Source organism: Mustelus asterias, unplaced genomic scaffold (genome assembly GCF_964213995.1).
Source record: "Mustelus asterias unplaced genomic scaffold, sMusAst1.hap1.1 HAP1_SCAFFOLD_281, whole genome shotgun sequence".
NCBI lineage: Eukaryota > Metazoa > Chordata > Chondrichthyes > Carcharhiniformes > Triakidae > Mustelus > Mustelus asterias.
This window is the reverse complement of record NW_027590246.1, coordinates 11,631-37,594: the sequence shown is the minus strand read 5'-3', so window position 1 is coordinate 37,594 and position 25,964 is coordinate 11,631. Positions and strand designations below refer to the sequence as shown.

Here is a 25,964-nt window from a genome sequence, read left to right as displayed (position 1 = left end):
GAATGTCCAGAATTCAATTCAGGAAAAGTTTAATCGAGGCACAGTGTGCAGAGAGTGAAGATTTCCAACAGGTGAGTGTTTACTGGCTATTAGTACAGGAACTCCTTCTGTTCCTCACTCCGAGAGAGTGGCCACTCCTGGGATAAGCGAGCAGGTCCCTTCACTCTAATCCCTGTGCTGGGATCTCACTATCCACCCTACAGGAACCAGAGGGATATTGTTAGTCTCCATACAACTTCTTCCCTCTCTCTGCGAGTTCTCAATCATTCATATCCATTGCTGTTTCCCGTGTCAATGTATTCCCCAAATCCGAGATCCCAACAGGCACAAAATCACCCAAATAACCACCCAGACTGCGGCAAGGAATCAGGTTGCAAAAAACCACAGGCAGCTCGCGGCAAACAGGGCGAGAATGTCACTGCACTAATAATCCAGAGACTGGTGTGGGTATTCTGGCAGAACAGGGGCACGAATCCCACCCTGGCAGATCGGGGAGACATGGATTCAATTAATTACCCAACACAAAGCTTTCCAGCAGCAGTGGTGACGAGTGTTAGAAAAAGACATCACACCCAGACTGGGCCTCCATGTGACTCCAGAGCCACAGCAATGTGGCTGACCCTTAACTGACCCTTAACTGACCCTCTGCAATGGCCGAGTGAGACACCCAGTTCAACGGGGAATTCAGGATGGTCAATAAATACTGGCCCAGTGACCCTCTGACAGTGCGGCACTCCCTCAGCACTGACCCTCTGACAGTGCGGCACTCCCTCAGCACTGACCCTCTGACAGTGCGGCACTCCCTCAGTACTGACCCTCTGACAGTGCGGCAATCCCTCAGTACTGACCCTCTGACAGTGCAGCACTCCCTCAGTACTGACCCTCTGACAGTGGGGCCTTCCCTCAGTACTGACCCCCTGACAGTGCGGCACTCCCTCAGTACTGACCCTCTGACAGTGCAGCACTCCCTCAGTACTGACCCTCTGACAGTGGGGCCTTCCCTCAGTACTGACCCTCTGACAGTGGGGCACTCCCTCAGTACTGGCCCTCTGGCAGTGCGACACTCCCTCAGTACTGACCCTCTGACAGTGCGGCACTCCCTCAGCACTGACCCTCTGACAGTGCAGCACTCCCTCAGTACTGACCCTCTGACAGTGCGGCACTCCCTCAGTACTGACCCTCTGACAGTGCGGCACTCCCTCAGCACTGGCCCTCTGACAGTGCGGCACTCCCTCAGCACTGACCCTCTGACAGTGCGGCACTCCCTCAGCACTGACCCTCTGACAGTGCGGCACTCCCTCAGCACTGACCCTCTGACAGTGCGGCACTCCCTCAGTACTGACCCACTGACAGTGCGGCACTCCCTCAGCACTGACCCTCTGACAGTGCGGCACTCCCTCAGTACTGACCCTCTGACAGTGCGGCACTCCCTCAGCACTGACCCTCTGACAGTGCAGCACTCCCTCAGCACTGACCCTCTGATAGTGCGGCACTCGCTCAGCACTGACCCTCTGACAGTGCGGCACTCCCTCAGTACTGACCCTCTGACAGTGCGGCACTCCCTCAGTACTGACCCTCTGACAGTGCGGCACTCCCTCAGTACTGACCCTCTGACAGTGCGGCACTCCCTCAGTACTGACCCTCTGACAGTGCGGCACTCCCTCAGTACTGACCCTCTGACAGTGCGGCACTCCCTCAGTACTGACCCTCTGACAGTGCGGCACTCCCTCAGTACTGACCCACTGACAGTGCGGCACTCCCTCAGCACTGACCCTCTGACAGTGCGGCACTCCCTCAGTACTGACCCTCTGACAGTGCGGCACTCCCTCAGCACTGACCCTCTGACAGTGCAGCACTCCCTCAGCACTGACCCTCTGATAGTGCGGCACTCGCTCAGCACTGACCCTCTGACAGTGCGGCACTCCCTCAGTACTGACCCTCTGACAGTGCGGCACTCCCTCAGTACTGACCCTCTGACAGTGCAGCACTCCCTCAGTACTGACCCTCTGACAGTGGGGCCTTCCCTCAGTACTGACCCTCTGACAGTGCGGCACTCCCTCAGTACTGACCCTCTGACAGTGCGGCACTCGCTCAGCACTGACCCTCTGACAGTGCGGCACTCCCTCAGTACTGACCCTCTGACAGTGCGGCACTCCCTCAGTACTGACCCTCTGACAGTGCAGCACTCCCTCAGTACTGACCCTCTGATAGTGGGGCCTTCCCTCAGTACTGACCCTCTGACAGTGCGGCACTCCCTCAGTACTGACCCTCTGACAGTGCGGCACTCCCTCAGCACTGACCCTCTGACAGTGCGGCACTCCCTCAGTACTGACCCTCTGACAGTGCGACACTCCCTCAGCACTGACCCTCTGACAGTGCGGCACTCCCTCAGCACTGACCCTCTGACAATGCGGCACTCCCTCAGCACTGACCCTCTGACAGTGCGGCACTCCCTCAGCACTGACCCTCTGACAGTGCGGCACTCCCTCAGCACTGACCCTCTGACAGTGCGGCACTCCCTCAGTACTGACCCTCTGACAGTGCGGCACTCCCTCAGCACTGACCCTCTGACAGTGCGGCACTGGTCCTGGATTGAATGGTTTGTGATGCGATTGGACCCTTTTAAGAACATAAGAACATAAGAAATAGGAGCAGGAGTAGGCCATCTAGCCCCTCGAGCCTGCCCCGCCATTCAATAAGATCATGGCTGATCTGACGTGGATCAGTACCACTTACCCGCCTGATCCTCATAACCCTTAATTCCCTTACCGATCAGGAATCCATCCATCCGCGCTTTAAACATATTCAGCGAGGTAGCCTCCACCACCTCAGTGGGCAGAAAATTCCAGAGATTCACCACCCTCTGGGAGAAGAAGTTCCTCCTCAACTCTGTCTTAAACCGACCCCCCTTTATTTTGAGGCTGTGTCCTCTAGTTTTAACTTCCTTACTAAGTGGAAAGAATCTCTCCGCCTCCACCCTATCCAGCCCCCGCATTATCTTATAAGTCTCCATAAGATCCCCCCTCATCCTTCTAAACTCCAACGAGTACAAACCCAATCTCCTCAGCCTCTCCTCATAATCCAAACCCCTCATCTCCGGTATCAACCTGGTGAACCTTCTCTGCACTCCCTCCAATGCCAATATATCCTTCCTCATATAAGGGGACCAATACTGCACACAGTATTCCAGCTGCAGCCTCACCACTTTTATATATTTTTCTGTAACTTTAACTTACAGTTTTGACACAGCGGAGATCATAAGCTCTCAGACTGTCGACTTTCACATTTCCGTAAATATCCACAGCGTTTACGTTGAGGTCAGGGTCATTTTTCTCGTAGATGAGAATATGTTTTCCATTAATGCAGGCCTTCAGATTCCAATCAGAGATCAGGATTCAATTATTAACACCGGATACAGCTACAAATCCCAGCAGCCCCTCGGGAGGGAGGTCAGATGGATGGGGTGGGGTGAAACCAGGAGAGGAGGAGCGGGAGGGAGGGAAAGTGACGAGAGGGTGGGAAGAGTCAAGGGAAAGAGTTCTTTTTAAATTTATTTATTATTGGCACAAGTCGGCTAACATTAAAACTTTATTTATTAGTCACAGGTAAAGCTTACATTAACACTGCAATGAAGTTACTGTGAAATTCCCCTAGTCGCCACACTCCGGCGCCTGTTCGGGTTCATGCACCCTAACCCGCACGTCTTTCAGACTGTGGGAGGAAACCGGAGCACCCGGAGGAAACCCACGCAGACACGGGGAGAACGTGCAGACTCCACACAGACAGTGACCCAAGCCGGGAATGGAACCCGGGTCCCTGGCGCTGTGAGGGAGCAGTGAACCCGGGTCCCTGGTGCTGTGAGGCAGCAGTGAACCCGGGTCCCTGGCGCTGTGAGGGAGCAGTGAACCCGGGTCCCTGGCGCTGTGAGACAGCAGTGAACCCGGGTCCCTGGCGCTGTGAGACAGCAGTGAACCCGGGTCCCTGGCGCTGTGAGGCAGGAGTGCGAACCACTGTGTCATAGAACATAGAACAGTACAGCACAGAACAGGCCCTTCGGCCCACGATGTTGTGCCGAGTTTTATCTGAAACCAAGATCAAGCTATCCCACTCCCTATCATCCTGGTGTGCTCCATGTGCCTTTCCAATAACCGCTTAAATGTTCCTAAAGTGTCTGACTCCACTATCACTGCAGGCAGTCCATTCCACACCCCAACCACTCTCTGCGTAAAGAACCTACCTCTGATATCCTTCCTATATCTCCCACCATGAACCCTATAGTTATGCCCCCTTGTAATAGCTCCATCCACCCGAGGAAATAGTCTTTGAATGTTCACTCTATCTAAGCCCCTCATTATTTTATAGACCTCTATAAGATCACCCCTCAGCCTCCTGCGCTCCAGAGAAAAAAGTCCCAGTCTATCCAGCCTCTCCTTGTAACTCAATCCATCAAGTCAATATCTCTCTGTGTACTGTTTCTATCCCCCTTGCAACTTGCCTTTCCACCGTTTTTGTGTTGTCTGTAAACTTGGCTACAGTACATTCGCTTCCTTACTCTAACCAACCATTCCTGAAAGCTGGAATGTCCCAGTGCTGGGCTAAAGGGAAAGATTCTTAGTACTGCAGAGGATCAGAAGGACCTTGGGGTCCGGGTCCATAGGACTCTAAAATCGGCCCTGCAAGTGGAGGAGGTGGTTAAGAAGGCGTATGGTGTGCTGGCCTTTATCAATCGAGGGATTGAGTTTCAGAGTCCGGGGATAATGATGCAGCTATATAAGACCCTCGTCAGACCCCACTTGGAGTACTGTGCTCAGTTCTGGTCACCTCACTATAGGAAGGATGTGGAAAAGATTGAAAGGGTGCAGAGGAGATGTACAAGGATGTGCCTTATGAGGATAGGCTGAGGGAGCTCGGTCTTTTCTCCTTGGAGAGACGTAGGATGAGAGGGGACCTAATAGAGGTGTATAAGATGTTGAGAGGCATAGATCGGGTGGACTCTCAGAGGCTTTTTCCCAGGGTGGAAATGGCTGCTACGAGAGGACACAGGTTTAAGGTGCTGGGGGGTAGGTACAGAGGAGATGTTAGGGGTAAGTTTTTCACAGAGGGTGGTGGGCGAGTGGAATCGGCTGCCGTCAGTGGTGGTGGAGGCGAACTCAATAGGGTCTTTTAAGAGACTCCTGGATGAGTACATGGACCTTAATAGGATGGAGGGTTATAGGTAGGTCTAGAAGGTAGGGATATGTTCGGCACAACTTGTGGGGCCGAAGGGCCTGTTTGGGCTGTAGTTTTTCTATGTTTCTATGTATCCGAGTGATTCTTCTTCCACTCTCTCTCCAGGGTCCCTACATCCTTGTTGTAGCAGGGAGACCACAGCTGCTCACATTACTCCACCTGTGATTGAACCCAGGTTGAGTACAGTTTTCACACAGCCTGTGGCCTTGAATTTGAGCTATTGGGAATGAGAGCCGATGCTTTGTGTGGTTGGATCTGTGTGTCTCGGTGCCAGACTCGGCTGAAAGAATAGGTTAAATGAATGTTTGTGTCTCTCTGACGTTCTGACATTAAGCAGCATTGACAGGGTCGGGGGACATGTTGGAACTGGACAAAGGGAGTGTGATTGGAATCTGGAGGAATGTGTGTGTGGGTGGGTGTGAGGAGATTCTCAGGGTTGTATCTGAGTGGGTGAAGTGTTTCCCAGTGCACGCTCTCTCTGACTCCAATATCCCACCAGTTTGCACCCCATCCTGGCTTTCTTCCTCTCTCTTCCATTCTCTCTCTCTCTTCCTCTCTCTCTTTCCCTTCCATTCTCTCTCTCTCTTCCTTTCTCTCCCTCTCTTTCTCATCTCAGTGCCTCTCTCTTTATCTCTCTCTCTCTCTTTCTTCTTCCCCCTCTCTGTCTCTCTCTCTGTTCCACACATCTTTTCTCTCTCACTCACTGAAGGAGGGTTCTTGCTCAATATTACGTTTTGCTGCAGCCACCCAGACGCACAATAATTCATTAACAGAGAGAGACTTTCATGGATAGAGTTTCCCTCTGCGGTTACAGGAGCAGCTCAGAGGCTGGGAATCCTGCGGAGAGTAACTCAGCTCCTGACTCTCCTTAAAGCCTGTCCACCATCGACAAGACCCAAGTCAGGAGTGTGATGGAAAACTCCCCACTTCCCTGGATGCTGCAGCTCCAACAACACTCAAGAACCTCGACACCATCCAGGACAAAGCAGCCCCGCTTGATTGGCCTCCCATCGAGTCCGCACCAACAATAACTCCCACTAAAGTCGTGCGAATCCCTTTTCCTGCACTTGTCCCATATCCCTGAACGTTATGATATTTCAAGTGTTTGTCCAAATACATTTTAAAGATTGTAAGGTTTCCGGCTCCCACTCCTTCCCAGGCAGCGCATTCCAGATTCCCACCTCCCTCTGAGTGAAAAAAAATCTCAAATCCCTCTGAATCTCCTGCCCCTCACCCTGTGTCCCCTCGTGACTGACCCCTCAACCAAGGGGAACAGCTGCTCCCTACTCACCCTGTCCATACCCCTCATAATCTTATACACCTCAGCCTCAGCCTTCTCTGATCTGGAGGAAACAATCCCAGCCTATCCAGTCTCTCCTGAAGAATAATTCCCAGAGGGAGAGGATTCAATGTCCACGGTTAACAGAAAGAGTTAAGGACAATATTAAACTGAAAGGAAAAGCTTTTAATGAGAGTCACAGAGTCAGTGAGGTTTACAGCATGGAAACAGGCCCTTCGGCCCAACTTGTCCTTGCCCGAATTGTGTAAACCCAGGGGGCAGATCAGCAGAGGGAAGAATATAAATAAGAGCTGCGAGTCCCCGGGATTGCTAACCGCAGGCGGGAATCCCGAAGCTTCGTTGGACCGGACATTGGTCCTGGAAGGGAATTGGGGCTGCGGGGTACACATGTCGCAAGGCGACTGGACCGATGGCCCCAAGCCCCTGTGCCCCCTCCCCCCCCCCCCCCCCGAGGGGGCTGGAACGTGCTGACCCACCCAAGCTGCTGGTGTGATATCATTCCGAAATCAGAAGCAGAGTGGGAATTCTCCCAAGGTTCACCTCCGGGTTGAGTCGGCAGTTAGGAAGGAAAATGCAAAGTTAGCATTCATTGTGAGGGTGAGGGGACAACAGCAGGAATGGAGAGCTGAGGCTCTGAGGCCTCTGTCCCCCAAGGCGCCGGTCAGACCACTCTCTCTTTCATTTATGAGTGTCACAAGTAGTCACCACACACCGGCGCCTGTTCGGGGACACTGAGGGAGAATTTAGCTCAGCCAATCCACCCTAACCAGCACGTCTTTCAGAGTGTGGGAGGAAACCGGAGCACCCGGAGGAAACCCACGCAGACACGGGGAGAACGTGCAGACTCTGCACAGACAGTGACCCGTGGCAGGAATGGAACCCAGTTCCCTGGCGCTGTGAGGGAGCAGTGAACCCGGGTCCCTGGCGCTGGGAGGGAGCAGTGAACCCGGGTCCCTGGCGCTGTGAGGGAGCAGTGAACCCGGGTCCCTGGCACTGTGAGGGAGCAGTGAACCCGGGTCCCTGGCGCTGGGAGGGAGCAGTGAACCCGGGTCCCTGGCGCTGTGAGGGAGCAGTGAACCCGGGTCCCTGGCGCTGTGAGGCAGCAGTGAACCCGGGTCCCTGGCGCTGTGAGACAGCAGTGAACCCGGGTCCCTGGCGCTGGGAGGGAGCAGTGAACCCGGGTCCCTGGCACTGTGAGGGAGCAGTGAACCCGGGTCCCTGGCGCTGTGAGGCAGCAGTGAACCCGGGTCCCTGGCGCTGTGAGGGCGCAGTGAACTCGGGTCCCTGGCGCTGTGAGGGAGCAGTGAACCCGGGTCCCTGGCGCTGGGAGACAGCAGTGAACCCGGGTCCCTGGCGCTGGGAGACAGCAGTGAACCCGGGTCCCTGGCGCTGTGAGGCAGCAGTGAACCCGGGTCCCTGGCGCTGTGAGGCAGCAGTGAACCCGGGTCCCTGGCGCTGTGAGGCAGCAGTGAACCCGGGTCCCTGGCGCTGTGAGGCAGCAGTGAACCCGGGTCCCTGGCGCTGTGAGGGAGCAGTGAACCCGGGTCCCTGGCGCTGTGAGGGAGCAGTGAACCCGGGTCCCTGGCGCTGTGAGGCAGCAGTGAACCCGGGTCCCTGGCGCTGTGAGGCAGCAGTGAACCCGGGTCCCTGGCGCTGTGAGGGAGCAGTGAACCCGGGTCCCTGGCGCTGTGAGGGAGCAGTGAAACCGGGTCCCTGGCACTGTGAGGGAGCAGTGAACCCGGGTCCCTGGCGCTGTGAGGGAGCAGTGAACCCGGGTCCCTGGCGCTGGGAGACAGCCGTGAACCCGGGTCCCTGGCGCTGTGAGGGAGCAGTGAACCCGGGTCCCTGGCGCTGTGAGGGAGCAGTGAACCCGGGTCCCTGGCACTGTGAGACAGCAGTGAACCCGGGTCCCTGGCGCTGTGAGGGAGCAGTGAACCCGGGTCCCTGGCGCTGTGAGGCAGCAGTGAACCCGGGTCCCTGGCGCTGTGAGGCAGCAGTGAACCCGGGTCCCTGGCACTGTGAGGGAGCAGTGAACCCGGGTCCCTGGCGCTGTGAGGGAGCAGTGAACCCGGGTCCCTGGCGCTGTGAGGCAGCAGTGAACCCGGGTCCCTGGCACTGTGAGGGAGTAGTGAACCCGGGTCCCTGGCACTGTGAGGGAGCAGTGAACCCGGGTCCCTGGCACTGTGAGGCAGCAGTGAACCCGGGTCCCTGGCGCTGTGAGGGAGCAGTGAACCCGGGTCCCTGGCACTGTGAGGCAGCAGTGAACCCGGGTCCCTGGCGCTGTGAGGCAGCAGTGAACCCGGGTCCCTGGCACTGTGAGGGAGCAGTGAACCCGGGTCCCTGGCGCTGTGAGGGAGCAGTGAACCCGGGTCCCTGGCGCTGTGAGGGAGCAGTGAACCCGGGTCCCTGGCGCTGTGAGGCAGCAGTGAACCCGGGTCCCTGGCACTGTGAGGCAGCAGTGAACCCGGGTCCCTGGCGCTGTGAGGCAGCAGTGAACCCGGGTCCCTGGCGCTGTGAGGGAGCAGTGAACCCGGGTCCCTGGCGCTGTGAGGGAGCAGTGAACCCGGGTCCCTGGCGCTGTGAGGGAGCAGTGAACCCGGGTCCCTGGCGCTGTGAGGGAGCAGTGAACCCGGGTCCCTGGCGCTGTGAGGGAGCAGTGAACCCGGGTCCCTGGCGCTCTGAGGGAGCAGTGAACCCGGGTCCCTGGCGCTGTGAGGGAGCAGTGAACCCGGGTCCCTGGCGCTGTGAGGTAGCAGTGAACCCGGGTCCTTGGCGCTGTGAGGGAGCAGTGAACCCGGGTCCCTGGCGCTGTGAGGGAGCAGTGAACCCGGGCCCCTGGCGCTGTGAGGGAGCAGTGAACCCGGGTCCCTGGCACTGTGAGGCAGCAGTGAACCCGGGTCCCTGGCGCTGTGAGGCAGCAGTGAACCCGGGTCCCTGGAGCTGTGAGGCAGCAGTGAACCCGGGTCCCTGGCGCTGTGAGGGAGCAGTGAACCCGGGTCCCTGGCGCTGTGAGGCAGCAGTGAACCCGGGTCCCTGGCGCTGTGAGGGAGCAGTGAACCCGGGTCCCTGGCACTGTGAGGGAGCAGTGAACCCGGGTCCCTGGCACTGTGAGGCAGCAGTGAACCCGGGTCCCTGGCACTGTGAGGGAGCAGTGAACCCGGGTCCCTGGCGCTGTGAGGGAGCAGTGAACCCGGGTCCCTGGCACTGTGAGGGAGCAGTGAACCCGGGTCCCTGGCGCAGTGAGGCAGCAGTGAACCCGGGTCCCTGGCGCTGTGAGGCAGCAGTGAACCCGGGTCCCTGGCACTGTGAGGCAGCAGTGAACCCGGGTCCCTGGCGCTGTGAGGGAGCAGTGAACCCGGGTCCCTGGCGCTGTGAGGGAGCAGTGAACGCGGGTCTCTGGCGCTGTGAGACAGCAGTGAACCCGGGTCCCTGGCGCTCTGAGGGAGCAGTGAACGCGGGTCCCTGGCGCTGTGAGGCAGCAGTGAACCCGGGTCCCTGGCGCTGTGAGGCAGCAGTGAACCCGGGTCCCTGGCGCTGTGAGGGAGCAGTGAACCCGGGTCCCTGGCGCTGTGAGGCAGCAGTGAACCCGGGTCCCTGGCGCTGTGAGACAGCAGTGAACCCGGGTCCCTGGCGCTGGGAGGGAGCAGTGAACCCGGGTCCCTGGCGCTGTGAGGCAGCAGTGAACCCGGGTCCCTGGCACTGTGAGACAGCAGTGAACCCGGGTCCCTGGCGCTGTGAGGCAGCAGTGAACCCGGGTCCCTGGCGCTGTGAGGGAGCAGTGAACCCGGGTCCCTGGCGCTGTGAGGCAGCAGTGAACCCGGGTCCCTGGCGCTGTGAGACAGCAGTGAACCCGGGTCCCTGGCGCTGTGAGGCAGCAGTGAACCCGGGTCCCTGGCGCTGTGAGGGAGCAGTGAACCCGGGTCCCTGGCGCTGTGAGACAGCAGTGAACCCGGGTCCCTGGCGCTGTGAGGCAGCAGTGAACCCGGGTCCCTGGCGCTGTGAGGGAGCAGTGAACCCGGGTCCCTGGCGCTGTGAGGGAGCAGTGAACCCGGGTCCCTGGCGCTGTGAGGCAGCAGTGAACCCGGGTCCCTGGCGCTGTGAGGGAGCAGTGAACCCGGGTCCCTGGCGCTGTGAGGGAGCAGTGAACCCGGGTCCCTGGCACTGTGAGGCAGCAGTGAACCCGGGTCCCTGGCACTGTGAGGGAGCAGTGAACCCGGGTCCCTGGCGCTGTGAGGCAGCAGTGAACCCGGGTCCCTGGCGCTGTGAGGGAGCAGTGAACCCGGGTCCCTGGCACTGTGAGGGAGCAGTGAACCCGGGTCCCTGGCGCTGTGAGGGAGCAGTGAACCCGGGTCCCTGGCACTGTGAGGGAGCAGTGAACCCGGGTCCCTGGCGCTGTGAGGCAGCAGTGAACCCGGGTCCCTGGCGCTGTGAGGCAGCAGTGAACCCGGGTCCCTGGCGCTGTGAGGCAGCAGTGAACCCGGGTCCCTGGGGCTGTGAGGCAGCAGTGAACCCGGGTCCCTGGCACTGTGAGGGAGCAGTGAACCCGGGTCCCTGGCGCTGTGAGGGAGCAGTGAACCCGGGTCCCTGGCGCTGTGAGGGAGCAGTGAACCCGGGTCCCTGGCGCTGTGAGACAGCAGTGAACCCGGGTCCCTGGCGCTGTGAGGCAGCAGTGAACCCGGGTCCCTGGCACTGTGAGGGAGCAGTGAACCCGGGTCCCTGGCACTGTGAGGCAGCAGTGAACCCGGGTCCCTGGCGCTGTGAGGGAGCAGTGAACCCGGGTCCCTGGCGCTGTGAGACAGCAGTGAACCCGGGTCCCTGGCGCTGTGAGGGAGCAGTGAACCCGGGCCCCTGGCGCTGTGAGGGAGCAGTGAACCCGGGTCCCTGGCACTGTGAGGCAGCAGTGAACCCGGGTCCCTGGCGCTGTGAGGCAGCAGTGAACCCGGGTCCCTGGCACTGTGAGGGAGCAGTGAACCCGGGTCCCTGGCACTGTGAGGGAGCAGTGAACCCGGGTCCCTGGCGCTGTGAGGGAGCAGTGAACCCGGGTCCCTGGCGCTGTGAGGCAGCAGTGAACCCGGGTCCCTGGCGCTGTGAGGCAGCAGTGAACCCGGGCCCCTGGCACTGTGAGGCAGCAGTGAACCCGGGTCCCTGGCGCTGTGAGGGAGCAGTGAACCCGGGTCCCTGGCGCTGTGAGGGAGCAGTGAACCCGGGTCCCTGGCGCTGTGAGGGAGCAGTGAACCCGGGTCCCTGGCACTGTGAGGGAGCAGTGAACCCGGGTCCCTGGCACTGTGAGGGAGCAGTGAACCCGGGTCCCTGGCGCTGTGAGACAGCAGTGAACCCGGGTCCCTGGCACTGTGAGACAGCAGTGAACCCGGGTCCCTGGCGCTGTGAGGGAGCAGTGAACCCGGGTCCCTGGCGCTGTGAGGGAGCAGTGAACCCGGGTCCCTGGCGCTCTGAGGGAGCAGTGAACGCGGGTCCCTGGCGCTGTGAGGCAGCAGTGAACCCGGGTCCCTGGCGCTGTGAGACAGCAGTGAACCCGGGTCCCTGGCGCTGTGAGGGAGCAGTGAACCCGGGTCCCTGGCGCTGTGAGGCAGCAGTGAACCCGGGTCCCTGGCACTGTGAGACAGCAGTGAACCCGGGTCCCTGGCGCTGTGAGGCAGCAGTGAACCCGGGTCCCTGGCGCTGTGAGGGAGCAGTGAACCCGGGTCCCTGGCGCTGTGAGGCAGCAGTGAACCCGGGTCCCTGGCGCTGTGAGGCAGCAGTGAACCCGGGTCCCTGGCGCTGTGAGGGAGCAGTGAACCGGGGTCCCTGGTGCTGTGAGGCAGCAGTGAACCCGGGTCCCTGGCGCTGTGAGGGAGCAGTGAACCCGGGTCCCTGGCGCTGTGAGGCAGCAGTGAACCCGGGTCCCTGGCGCTGTGAGGGAGCAGTGAACCCGGGTCCCTGGCGCTGTGAGGGAGCAGTGAACCCGGGTCCCTGGTGCTGTGAGGCAGCAGTGAACCCGGGTCCCTGGCGCTGTGAGGGAGCAGTGAACCCGGGTCCCTGGCGCTGTGAGACAGCAGTGAACCCGGGTCCCTGGCGCTGTGAGGGAGCAGTGAACCCGGGTCCCTGGCGCTGTGAAGCAGCAGTGAACCCGGGTCCCTGGCGCTGTGAGGGAGCAGTGAACCCGGGTCCCTGGCGCTGTGAAGCAGCAGTGAACCCGGGTCCCTGGCGCTGTGAGGGAGCAGTGAACCCGGGTCCCTGGCACTGTGAGGCAGCAGTGAACCCGGGTCCCTGGCGCTGTGAGGGAGCAGTGAACCCGGGTCCCTGGCACTGTGAGGGAGCAGTGAACCCGGGTCCCTGGCGCTGTGAGGGAGCAGTGAACCCGGGTCCCTGGCGCTGTGAGGCAGCAGTGAACCCGGGTCCCTGGCACTGTGAGGCAGCAGTGAACCCGGGTCCCTGGCGCTGTGAGGCAGCAGTGAACCCGGGTCCCTGGCGCTGTGAAGCAGCAGTGAACCCGGGTCCCTGGCGCTGTGAGGGAGCAGTGAACCCGGGTCCCTGGCGCTGTGAGGGAGCAGTGAACCCGGGTCCCTGGCGCTGTGAGACAGCAGTGAACCCGGGTCCCTGGCGCTGTGAGACAGCAGTGAACCCGGGTCCCTGGCGCTGTGAGGGAGCAGTGAACCCGGGTCCCTGGCGCTGTGAGGCAGCAGTGAACCCGGGTCCCTGGCACTGTGAGACAGCAGTGAACCCGGGTCCCTGGAGCTGTGAGGCAGCAGTGAACCCGGGTCCCTGGCGCTGTGAGGCAGCAGTGAAACCGGGTCCCTGGCGCTGTGAGGGAGCAGTGAACCCGGGTCCCTGGCGCTGTGAGGGAGCAGTGAACCCGGGTCCCTGGCACTGTGAGGCAGCAGTGAACCCGGGTCCCTGGCACTGTGAGGGAGCAGTGAACCCGGGTCCCTGGCGCTGTGAGGCAGCAGTGAACCCGGGTCCCTGGCACTGTGAGGCAGCAGTGAACCCGGGTCCCTGGCGCTGTGAGACAGCAGTGAACCCGGGTCCCTGGCGCTGTGAGGGAGCAGTGAACCCGGGTCCCTGGCGCTGTGAGACAGCAGTGAACCCGGGTCCCTGGCGCTGGGAGGCAGCAGTGAACCCGGGTCCCTGGCGCTGTGAGGCAGCAGTGAAACCGGGTCCCTGGCGCTGTGAGGGAGCAGTGAACCCGGGTCCCTGGCGCTGTGAGGGAGCAGTGAACCCGGGTCCCTGGCACTGTGAGGCAGCAGTGAACCCGGGTCCCTGGCACTGTGAGGGAGCAGTGAACCCGGGTCCCTGGCGCTGTGAGGCAGCAGTGAACCCGGGTCCCTGGCACTGTGAGGCAGCAGTGAACCCGGGTCCCTGGCGCTGTGAGGCAGCAGTGAACCCGGGTCCCTGGCGCTGTGAGGGAGCAGTGAACCCGGGTCCCTGGCACTGTGAGGGAGCAGTGAACCCGGGTCCCTGGCGCTGTGAGGGAGCAGTGAACCCGGGTCCCTGGCGCTGTGAGGGAGCAGTGAACCCGGGTCCCTGGCGCTGTGAGACAGCAGTGAACCCGGGTCCCTGGCGCTGTGAGACAGCAGTGAACCCGGGTCCCTGGCACTGTGAGGCAGCAGTGAACCCGGGTCCCTGGCGCTGTGAGGGAGCAGTGAACCCGGGTCCCTGGCGCTGTGAGACAGCAGTGAACCCGGGTCCCTGGCGCTGTGAGGGAGCAGTGAACCCGGGTCCCTGGCGCTGTGAGACAGCAGTGAACCCGGGTCCCTGGCGCTGTGAGGGAGCAGTGAACCCGGGTCCCTGGCGCTGTGAAGCAGCAGTGAACCCGGGTCCCTGGCGCTGTGAAGCAGCAGTGAACCCGGGTCCCTGGCGCTGTGAGGGAGCAGTGAACCCGGGTCCCTGGCGCTGTGAGGGAGCAGTGAACCCGGGTCCCTGGCGCTGTGAGACAGCAGTGAACCCGGGTCCCTGGCGCTGGGAGACAGCAGTGAACCCGGGTCCCTGGCGCTGTGAGGGAGCAGTGAACCCGGGTCCCTGGCGCTGTGAGGGAGCAGTGAACCCGGGTCCCTGGCACTGTGAGGCAGCAGTGAACCCGGGTCCCTGGCACTGTGAGGCAGCAGTGAACCCGGGTCCCTGGCGCTGTGAGACAGCAGTGAACCCGGGTCCCTGGCGCTGTGAGGCAGCAGTGAACCCGGGTCCCTGGCGCTGTGAGGGAGCAGTGAACCCGGGTCCCTGGCGCTGTGAGGGAGCAGTGAACCCGGGTCCCTGGCGCTGTGAGGGAGCAGTGAACCCGGGTCCCTGGCGCTGTGAGGCAGCAGTGAACCCGGGTCCCTGGCGCTGTGAGGGAGCAGTGAACCCGGGTCCCTGGCGCTGTGAGGGAGCAGTGAACCCGGGTCCCTGGCGCTGTGAGACAGCAGTGAACCCGGGTCCCTGGCGCTGTGAGGCAGCAGTGAACCCGGGTCCCTGGCGCTGTGAGGGAGCAGTGAACCCGGGTCCCTGGCGCTGTGAGGGAGCAGTGAACCCGGGTCCCTGGCGCTGTGAGGGAGCAGTGAACCCGGGTCCCTGGCGCTGTGAGGCAGCAGTGAACCCGGGTCCCTGGCGCTGTGAGGGAGCAGTGAACCCGGGTCCCTGGCGCTGTGAGGGAGCAGTGAACCCGGGTCCCTGGCGCTGTGAGGGAGCAGTGAACCCGGGTCCCTGGAGCTGTGAGGCAGCAGTGAACCCGGGTCCCTGGCGCTGTGAGGCAGCAGTGAACCCGGGTCCCTGGCGCTGTGAGGGAGCAGTGAACCCGGGTCCCTGGCGCTGTGAGGGAGCAGTGAACCCGGGTCCCTGGCGCTGTGAGGCAGCAGTGAACCCGGGTCCCTGGCGCTGTGAGGCAGCTGTGAACCCGGGTCCCTGGCGCTGTGAGGCAGCAGTGAACCCGGGTCCCTGGCGCTGTGAGGCAGCAGTGAACCCGGGTCCCTGGCGCTGTGAGGCAGCAGTGAACCCGGGTCCCTGGCGCTGTGAGGCAGCAGTGAACCCGGGTCCCTGGCGCTGTGAGGCAGCGGTGAACCCGGGTCCCTGGCGCTGTGAGGCAGCAGTGAACCCGGGTCCCTGGCGCTGTGAGGCAGCAGTGAACCCGGGTCCCTGGTGCTGTGAGGGAGCAGTGAACCCGGGTCCCTGGCGCTGTGAGGGAGCAGTGAACCCGGGTCCCTGGCGCTGTGAAGCAGCAGTGAACCCGGGTCCCTGGCGCTGTGAGGCAGCAGTGAACCCGGGTCCCTGGCGCTGTGAGGCAGCAGTGAACCCGGGTCCCTGGCGCTGTGAGGGAGCAGTGAACCCGGGTCCCTGGCGCTGTGAGGGAGCAGTGAACCCGGGCCCCTGGCACTGTGAGGCAGCAGTGAACCCGGGTCCCTGGCGCTGTGAGGGAGCAGTGAACCCGGGTCCCTGGCGCTGTGAGGCAGCAGTGAACCCGGGCCCCTGGCGCTGTGAGGGAGCAGTGAACCCGGGTCCCTGGCGCTGTGAGGGAGCAGTGAACCCGGGTCCCTGGCACTGTGAGGGAGCAGTGAACCCGGGTCCCTGGCGCTGTGAGACAGCAGTGAACCCGGGTCCCTGGCGCTGTGAGACAGCAGTGAACCCGGGTCCCTGGCGCTGTGAGGGAGCAGTGAACCCGGGTCCCTGGCGCTCTGAGGGAGCAGTGAACGCGGGTCCCTGGCGCTGTGAGGCAGCAGTGAACCCGGGTCCCTGGCGCTGGGAGGGAGCAGTGAACCCGGGTCCCTGGCGCTGTGAGGGAGCAGTGAACCCGGGTCCCTGGTGCTGTGAGGCAGCAGTGAACCCGGGTCCCTGGCGCTGTGAGGCAGCAGTGAACCCGGGTCCCTGGCGCTTTGAGGCAGCAGTGAACCCGGGTCCCTGGCGCTGTGAGGGAGCAGTGAACCCGGGTCCCTGGCACTGTGAGGCAGCAGTGAACCCGGGTCCCTGGCGCTGTGAGGCAGCAGTGAACCCGGGTCCCTGGCGCTTTGAGGCAGCAGTGAACCCGGGTCCCTGGCGCTGTGAGGGAGCAGTGAACCCGGGTCCCTGGCACTGTGAGGTAGCAGTGAACCCGGGTCCCTGGCGCTGTGAGGCAGCAGTGAACCCGGGTCCCTGGCGCTGTGAGGGAGCAGTGAACCCGGGTCCCTGGCGCTGTGAGGGAGCAGTGAACCCGGGTCCCTGGCGCTGTGAGGTAGCAGTGAACCCGGGTCCCTGGCACTGTGAGGGAGCAGTGAACCCGGGTCCCTGGCGCTGTGAGGGAGCAGTGAACCCGGGTCCCTGGCGCTGTGAGACAGCAGTGAACCCGGGTCCCTGGCGCTGTGAGGGAGCAGTGAACCCGGGTCCCTGGCGCTGTGAGGGAGCAGTGAACCCGGGTCCCTGGCGCTGTGAGGCAGCAGTGAACCCGGGTCCCTGGCGCTGTGAAGCAGCAGTGAACCCGGGTCCCTGGCGCTGTGAAGCAGCAGTGAACCCGGGTCCCTGGCGCTGTGAGGGAGCAGTGAACCCGGGTCCCTGGCGCTGTGAGGGAGCAGTGAACCCGGGTCCCTGGCACTGTGAGGGAGCAGTGAACCCGGGTCCCTGGCGCTGTGAGACAGCAGTGAACCCGGGTCCCTGGCGCTGGGAGACAGCAGTGAACCCGGGTCCCTGGCACTGTGAGGCAGCAGTGAACCCGGGTCCCTGGCGCTGTGAGGGAGCAGTGAACCCGGGTCCCTGGCACTGTGAGGGAGCAGTGAACCCGGGTCCCTGGCGCTGGGAGGGAGCAGTGAACCCGGGTCCCTGGCGCTGTGAGGCAGCAGTGAACCCGGGTCCCTGGCGCTGTGAGGCAGCAGTGAACCCGGGTCCCTGGCGCTGTGAGGCAGCAGTGAACCCGGGTCCCTGGCGCTGTGAGGCAGCAGTGAACCCGGGTCCCTGGCGCTGTGAGGCAGCAGTGAACCCAGGTCCCTGGCGCTGTGAGGCAGCAGTGAACCCGGGTCCCTGGCGCTGTGAGGCAGCAGTGAACCCGGGTCCCTGGCACTGTGAGGGAGCAGTGAACCCGGGTCCCTGGCGCTGTGAGACAGCAGTGAACCCGGGTCCCTGGCGCTGGGAGACAGCAGTGAACCCGGGTCCCTGGCACTGTGAGGCAGCAGTGAACCCGGGTCCCTGGCGCTGTGAGACAGCAGTGAACCCGGGTCCCTGGCGCTGTGAGGCAGCAGTGAACCCAGGTCCCTGGCGCTGTGAGGGAGCAGTGAACCCGGGTCCCTGGCGCTGTGAGGGAGCAGTGAACCCGGGTCCCTGGCGCTGTGAGGGAGCAGTGAACCCGGGTCCCTGGCGCTGTGAGGGAGCAGTGAACCCGGGTCCCTGGCACTGTGAGGCAGCAGTGAACCCGGGTCCCTGGCACTGTGAGGCAGCAGTGAACCCGGGTCCCTGGCGCTGTGAGACAGCAGTGAACCCGGGTCCCTGGCGCTGTGAGGGAGCAGTGAACCCGGGTCCCTGGCGCTGTGAGGGAGCAGTGAACCCGGGTCCCTGGAGCTGTGAGGCAGCAGTGAACCCGGGTCCCTGGCGCTGTGAGGCAGCAGTGAACCCGGGTCCCTGGCGCTGTGAGGGAGCAGTGAACCCGGGTCCCTGGCGCTGTGAGGGAGCAGTGAACCCGGGTCCCTGGCGCTGTGAGGCAGCAGTGAACCCGGGTCCCTGGCGCTGTGAGGCAGCTGTGAACCCGGGTCACTGGCGCTGTGAGGCAGCAGTGAACCCGGGTCCCTGGCGCTGTGAGGCAGCGGTGAACCCGGGTCCCTGGCGCTGTGAGGCAGCAGTGAACCCGGGTCCCTGGCGCTGTGAGGCAGCAGTGAACCCGGGTCCCTGGCGCTGTGAGGGAGCAGTGAACCCGGGTCCCTGGCGCTGTGAGGGAGCAGTGAACCCGGGTCCCTGGCGCTGTGAAGCAGCAGTGAACCCGGGTCCCTGGCACTGTGAGGGAGCAGTGAACCCGGGTCCCTGGCGCTGTGAGGCAGCAGTGAACCCGGGTCCCTGGCGCTGTGAGGGAGCAGTGAACCCGGGTCCCTGGCGCTGTGAGGCAGCAGTGAACCCGGGTCCCTGGTGCTGTGAGGGAGCAGTGAACCCGGGTCCCTGGCACTGTGAGGCAGCAGTGAACCCGGGTCCCTGGGGCTGGGAGGCAGCAGTGAACCCGGGTCCCTGGCGCTGTGAGGGAGCAGTGAACCCGGGTCCCTGGCGCTGTGAGGCAGCAGTGAACCCGGGTCCCTGGGGCTGTGAGGCAGCAGTGAACCCGGGTCCCTGGCGCTGTGAGGCAGCAGTGAACCCGGGTCCCTGGCGCTGTGAGGGAGCAGTGAACCCGGGTCCCTGGCGCTGTGAGGGAGCAGTGAACCCGGGTCCCTGGCGCTGTGAGGGAGCAGTGAACCCGGGTCCCTGGCGCTGTGAGGCAGCAGTGAACCCGGGTCCCTGGCGCTGTGAGGCAGCAGTGAACCCGGGTCCCTGGCGCTGTGAGGGAGCAGTGAACCCGGGTCCCTGGCGCTGTGAGGGAGCAGTGAACCCGGGTCCCTGGCGCTGTGAGGCAGCAGTGAACCCGGGTCCCTGGCGCTGTGAGGGAGCAGTGAACCCGGGTCCCTGGCACTGTGAGGGAGCAGTGAACCCGGGTCCCTGGCACTGTGAGTGAGCAGTGAACCCGGGTCCCTGGCACTGTGAGGGAGCAGTGAACCCGGGTCCCTGGCACTGTGAGGGAGCAGTGAACCCGGGTCCCTGGCGCTGTGAGGCAGCAGTGAACCCGGGTCCCTGGCACTGTGAGGGAGCAGTGAACCCGGGTCCCTGGCACTGTGAGGGAGCAGTGAACCCGGGTCCCTGGCGCTGTGAGGGAGCAGTGAACCCGGGTCCCTGGCGCTGTGAGGGAGCAGTGAACCCGGGTCCCTGGCGCTGTGAGGCAGCAGTGAACCCGGGTCCCTGGCGCTGTGAGGGAGCAGTGAACCCGGATCCCTGGCACTGTGAGACAGCAGTGAACCCGGGTCCCTGGCGCTATGAGGCAGCAGTGAACCCGGGTCCCTGGCGCTGTGAGGCAGCAGTGAACCCGGGTCCCTGGCGCTGTGAGGCAGCAGTGAACCCGGGTCCCTGGCGCTGTGAGGCAGCAGTGAACCCGGGTCCCTGGCGCTGTGAGGGAGCAGTGAACCCGGGTCCCTGGCGCTGTGAGGGAGCAGTGAACCCGGGTCCCTGGCGCTGTGAGGCAGCAGTGAACCCGGGTCCCTGGCGCTGGGAGACAGCAGTGAACCCGGGTCCCTGGCGCTGTGAGGGAGCAGTGAACCCGGGTCCCTGGAGCTGTGAGGCAGCAGTGAACCCGAGTCCCTGGCGCTGTGAGGCAGCAGTGAACCCGGGTCCCTGGCACTGTGAGGGAGCAGTGAACCCGGGTCCCTGGCGCTGTGAGGCAGCAGTGAACCCGGGTCCCTGGCGCTGTGAAGCAGCAGTGAACCCGGGTCCCTGGCGCTGTGAGGGAGCAGTGAACCCGGGTCCCTGGCGCTGTGAGGGAGCAGTGAACCCGGGTCCCTGGTGCTGTGAGGCAGCAGTGAACCCGGGTCCCTGGCGCTGTGAAGCAGCAGTGAACCCGGGTCCCTGGCGCTGTGAGGGAGCAGTGAACCCGGGTCCCTGGTGCTGTGAGGGAGCAGTGAACCCGGGTCCCTGGCGCTGTGAGGCAGCAGTGAACCCGGGTCCCTGGCGCTGTGAGGCAGCAGTGAACCCGGGTCCCTGGCGCTGTGAGGGAGCAGTGAACCCGGGTCCCTGGCGCTGTGAGGGAGCAGTGAACCCGGGTCCCTGGCGCTGTGAGGGAGCAGTGAACCCGGGTCCCTGGCGCTGTGAGGGAGCAGTGAACCCGGGTCCCTGGCGCTGTGAGGGAGCAGTGAACCCGGGTCCCTGGCGCTGGGAGGCAGCAGTGAACCCGGGTCCCTGGCGCTGGGAGGGAGCAGTGAACCCGGGTCCCTGGCGCTGTGAGGCAGCAGTGAACCCGGGTCCCTGGCGCTGTGAGGGAGCAGTGAACCCGGGTCCCTGGCGCTGGGAGGCAGCAGTGAACCCGGGTCCCTGGCGCTGTGAGGGAGCAGTGAACGCGGGTCCCTGGCGCTGTGAGGCAGCAGTGAACCCGGGTCCCTGACGCTGTGAGGGAGCAGTGAACCCGGGTCCCTGGCACTGTGAGGGAGCAGTGAACCCGGGTCCCTGGCGCTGTGAGGCAGCAGTGAACCCGGGTCCCTGGCGCTGTGAGGCAGCAGTGAACCCGGGTCCCTGGCGCTGTGAGGGAGCAGTGAACCCGGGTCCCTGGCACTGTGAGGGAGCAGTGAACCCGGGTCCCTGGCACTGTGAGACAGTAGTGAACCCGGGTCCCTGGCACTGTGAGGGAGCAGTGAACCCGGGTCCCTGGCGCTGTGAGGCAGCAGTGAACCCGGGTCCCTGGCGCTGTGAGGCAGCAGTGAACCCGGGTCCCTGGCGCTGTGAGGGAGCAGTGAACCCGGGTCCCTGGCGCTGGGAGACAGCAGTGAACCCGGGTCCCTGGCACTGTGAGGCAGCAGTGAACCCGGGTCCCTGGCGCTGTGAGGGAGCAGTGAACCCGGGTCCCTGGCGCTGTGAGGGAGCAGTGAACCCGGGTCCCTGGCACTGTGAGGCAGCAGTGAACCCGGGTCCCTGGCGCTGTGAGGGAGCAGTGAACCCGGGTCCCTGGCGCTGTGAGGGAGCAGTGAACCCGGGTCCCTGGTGCTGTGAGGCAGCAGTGAACCCGGGTCCCTGGCGCTGTGAGGTAGCAGTGAACCCGGGTCCCTGGCGCTGTGAGGGAGCAGTGAACCCGGGTCCCTGGCGCTGTGAGGGAGCAGTGAACCCGGGTCCCTGGCGCTGTGAGGCAGCAGTGAACCCGGGTCCCTGGCGCTGTGAGGCAGCAGTGAACCCGGGTCCCTGGCGCTGTGAGGTAGCAGTGAACCCGGGTCCCTGGCACTGTGAGGGAGCAGTGAACCCGGGTCCCTGGCGCTGTGAGGGAGCAGTGAACCCAGGTCCCTGGCGCTGTGAGGCAGCAGTGAACCCGGGTCCCTGGCGCTGTGAGGCAGCAGTGAACCCGGGTCCCTGGCGCTGTGAGGCAGCAGTGAACCCGGGTCCCTGGCGCTGTGAGTCGGCAGTGAACCCGGGTCCCTGGCACTGTGAGGGAGCAGTGAACCCGGGTCCCTGGCGCTGTGAGGCAGCAGTGAACCCGGGTCCCTGGCGCTGTGAGGGAGCAGTGAACCCGGGTCCCTGGCACTGTGAGGGAGCAGTGAACCCGGGTCCCTGGCGCTGTGAGGGAGCAGTGAACCCGGGTCCCTGGCGCTGTGAGGCAGCAGTGAACCCGGGTCCCTGGCGCTGTGAGGGAGCAGTGAACCCGGGTCCCTGGCGCTGTGAGGCAGCAGTGAACCCGGGTCCCTGGCGCTGTGAGGCAGCAGTGAACCCGGGTCCCTGGCGCTGTGAGGGAGCAGTGTACCCGGGTCCCTGGCACTGTGAGGCAGCAGTGCTAATCACTGTGCCAGCGTGAATCCGATGCTAACAAAGGTCAAAAGGTTTTGGTCAGTGACAGGTTATGAACTCAGTGACTTTACCTGATAACAATTCTTCCAGAAAAAGAATGTCAATTTGAACTCCTTCCCTCTCAGGTCAGCTTCGATACATTTATCCGACATAGGGGCCCAAGTGTTGGCTTTCTGGGAACTGAAGACAACTTTCTCCTTCCCACCATCGAAACAAGGAGCAAAATGGAAAGGAATGTTCTCCGCCTTCACACCCTTCTGGAAGTTAATAACAAAACTGCAAAACACAAAAACAGAGTTCAAAACACGGTCAGGATGGTATCCGGGGGGGTTTACAATAGAAACACGGTCAGGCTGGTATCCGGGGTTTAGAATAGAAACACGGTCAGGCTGGTATCCGGGGGGGTTTAGAATAGAAACACGGTCAGGCTGGTATCCGGGGGGGTTAAGAATAGAAACACGGTCAGGCTGGTATCCGGGGTTTAGAATAGAAACACAGTCAGGCTGGTATCCGGGGGGGTTTAGAATAGAAACACGGTCAGGCTGGTATCCGGGGTTTAGAATAGAAACACGGTCAGGCTGGTACCCGGGGGGGTTAAGAATAGAAACACGGTCAGGCTGGTATCCGGGGTTTAGAATAGAAACACGGTCAGGCTGGTATCCGGGGGGGTTTAGAATAGAAACACGGTCAGGCTGGTATCCGGGGGTTTTAGAATAGAAACACGGTCAGGCTGGTATCCGGGGGGGTTTACAATAGAAACACGGTCAGGCTGGTATCCGGGGTTTAGAATAGAAACACGGTCAGGCTGGTATCCGGGGGGTTTAGAATAGAAACACGGTCAGGCTGGTATCCGGGGGGTTTAGAATAGAAACACGGTCAGGCTGGTATCCGGGGGGGGTTTAGAATAGAAACACGGTCAGGCTGGTATCCGGGGGGTTTAGAATAGAAACACGGTCAGGCTGGTACCCGGGGGGTTTAGAATACAAACACGGTCAGGCTGGGATCCGGGGGGGTTTAGAATAGAAACACGGGCAGGCTGGTATCCGGGGGGTTTAGAATAGAAACACGGTCAGGCTGGTATCCGGGGGGGGTTTAGAATAGAAACACGATCAGGCTGGTATCCGGGGGGGGTTTAGAATAGAAACACGGTCAGGCTGGTATCCGGGGGGGTTTAGAATAGAAACACGGTCAGGCTGGTATCCGGGGGGGTTTAGAATAGAAACACGGTCAGGCTGGTATCCGGGGGGGTTTAGAATAGAAACACGGGCAGGCTGGTATCCGGGGGGTTTAGAATAGAAACACGGTCAGGCTGGTATCCGGGGTTTAGAATAGAAACACGGTCAGGCTGGTATCCGGGGGGGTTTAGAATAGAAACACGGTCAGGCTGGTATCCGGGGGGTTTAGAATAGAAACACGGTCAGGCTGGTATCCGGGGGGTTTAGAATAGAAACACGGTCAGGCTGGTATCCGGGGGGGTTTAGAATAGAAACACGGTCAGGCTGGTATCCGGGGTTTAGAATAGAAACACGGTCAGGCTGGTATCCGGGGGGGTTTAGAATAGAAACACGGTCAGGCTGGTATCCGGGGGGGTTTAGAATAGAAACACGGTCAGGCTGGTATCCGGGGGGTTTAGAATAGAAACACGGTCAGGCTGGTATCCGGGGGGGTTTAGAATAGAAACACGGTCAGGCTGGTATCCGGGGTTTAGAATAGAAACACGGTCAGGCTGGTATCCGGGGGGTTTAGAATAGAAACACGGTCAGGCTGGTATCCGGGGGGGTTTAGAATAGAAACACGGTCAGGCTGGTATCCGGGGTTTAGAATAGAAACACGGTCAGGCTGGTATCCGGGGGGTTTAGAATAGAAACACGGTCAGGCTGGTATCCGGGGGGTTTAGAATAGAAACACGGTCAGGCTGGTATCCGGGGGGTTTAGAATAGAAACACGGTCAGGCTGGTATCCGGGGTTTAGAATAGAAACACGGTCAGGCTGGTATCCGGGGTTTACAATAGAAACACGGTCAGGCTGGTATCCGGGGGGGTAAAGAATAGAAACACGGTCAGGCTGGTATCCGGGGTTTAGAATAGAAACACGGTCAGGCTGGTATCCGGGGGGGTTTAGAATAGAAACACGGTCAGGCTGGTATCCGGGGTTTAGAATAGAAACACGGTCAGGCTGGTATCCGGGGGGGTTAAGAATAGAAACACGGTCAGGCTGGTATCCGGGGTTTAGAATAGAAACACGGTCAGGCTGGTATCCGGGGGGGTTTAGAATAGAAACACGGTCAGGCTGGTATCCGGGGGGGTTTAGAATAGAAACACGGTCAGGCTGGTATCCGGGGGGGTTTACAATAGAAACACGGTCAGGCTGGTATCCGGGGTTTAGAATAGAAACACGGTCAGGCTGGTATCCGGGGGGTTTAGAATAGAAACACGGTCAGGCTGGTATCCGGGGGGTTTAGAATAGAAACACGGTCAGGCTGGTATCCGGGGGGGTTTAGAATAGAAACACGGTCAGGCTGGTATCCGGGGGGTTTAGAATAGAAACACGGTCAGGCTGGTATCCGGGGGGGTTTAGAATAGAAACACGGTCAGGCTGGTATCCGGGGTTTAGAATAGAAACACGGTCAGGCTGGTATCCGGGGGGGTTTAGAATAGAAACACAGTCAGGCTGGTATCCGGGGGGGTTTAGAATAGAAACACGGTCAGGCTGGTATCCGGGGGTTTAGAATAGAAACACGGTCAGGCTGGTATCCGGGGGGTTTAGAATACAAACACGGTCAGGCTGGTATCCGGGGGGGTTTAGAATAGAAACACGGGCAGGCTGGTATCCGGGGGGGTTTAGAATAGAAACACGGTCAGGCTGGTATCCGGGGTTTAGAATAGAAACACGGTCAGGCTGGTATCCGGGGGGGTTTAGAATAGAAACACGGTCAGGCTGGTATCCGGGGGGGTTTAGAATAGAAACACGGTCAGGCTGGTATCCGGGGGGGTTAAGAATAGAAACACGGTCAGGCTGGTATCCGGGGGGGTTTAGAATAGAAACACGGGCAGGCTGGTATCCGGGGGGTTTAGAATAGAAACACGGTCAGGCTGGTATCCGGGGTTTAGAATAGAAACACGGTCAGGCTGGTATCCGGGGGGGTTTAGAATAGAAACACGGTCAGGCTGGTATCCGGGGTTTAGAATAGAAACACGGTCAGGCTGGTATCCGGGGTTTAGAATAGAAACACGGTCAGGCTGGTATCCGGGGGGTTTAGAATAGAAACACGGTCAGGCTGGTATCCGGGGGGTTTAGAATAGAAACACGGTCAGGCTGGTATCCGGGGGGTTTAGAATAGAAACACGGTCAGGCTGGTATCCGGGGGGGTTTAGAATAGAAACACGGTCAGGCTGGTATCCGGGGTTTAGAATAGAAACACGGTCAGGCTGGTATCCGGGGGGGTTTAGAATAGAAACACGGTCAGGCTGGTATCCGGGGGGGTTTAGAATAGAAACACGGTCAGGCTGGTATCCGGGGGGTTTAGAATAGAAACACGGTCAGGCTGGTATCCGGGGGGGTTTAGAATAGAAACACGGTCAGGCTGGTATCCGGGGTTTAGAATAGAAACACGGTCAGGCTGGTATCCGGGGGGTTTAGAATAGAAACACGGTCAGGCTGGTATCCGGGGGGGTTTAGAATAGAAACACGGTCAGGCTGGTATCCGGGGGGGTTTAGAATAGAAACACGGTCAGGCTGGTATCCGGGGGGTTTAGAATAGAAACACGGTCAGGCTGGTATCCGGGGGGGTTTAGAATAGAAACACGGTCAGGCTGGTATCCGGGGTTTAGAATAGAAACACGGTCAGGCTGGTATCCGGGGGGTTTAGAATAGAAACACGGTCAGGCTGGTATCCGGGGGGGTTTAGAATAGAAACACGGTCAGGCTGGTATCCGGGGTTTAGAATAGAAACACGGTC

At 61.7% G+C, this 25,964-nt stretch overlaps 1 long non-coding RNA gene across 1 annotated transcript; it reads right to left on the bottom strand.

Annotated features, from left to right (window-relative positions):
* LOC144486057 (uncharacterized) lies at nucleotides 1–22,924 on the bottom strand. Its single transcript, XR_013496215.1, has 3 exons — nucleotides 22,078–22,924; nucleotides 3,237–3,368; nucleotides 1–197 (listed from the first exon to the last, which is right to left on the bottom strand). It is a non-coding gene; the product is annotated as an uncharacterized LOC144486057 (long non-coding RNA).
* Nucleotides 22,925–25,964: the final 3,040 nt, after the last annotated feature.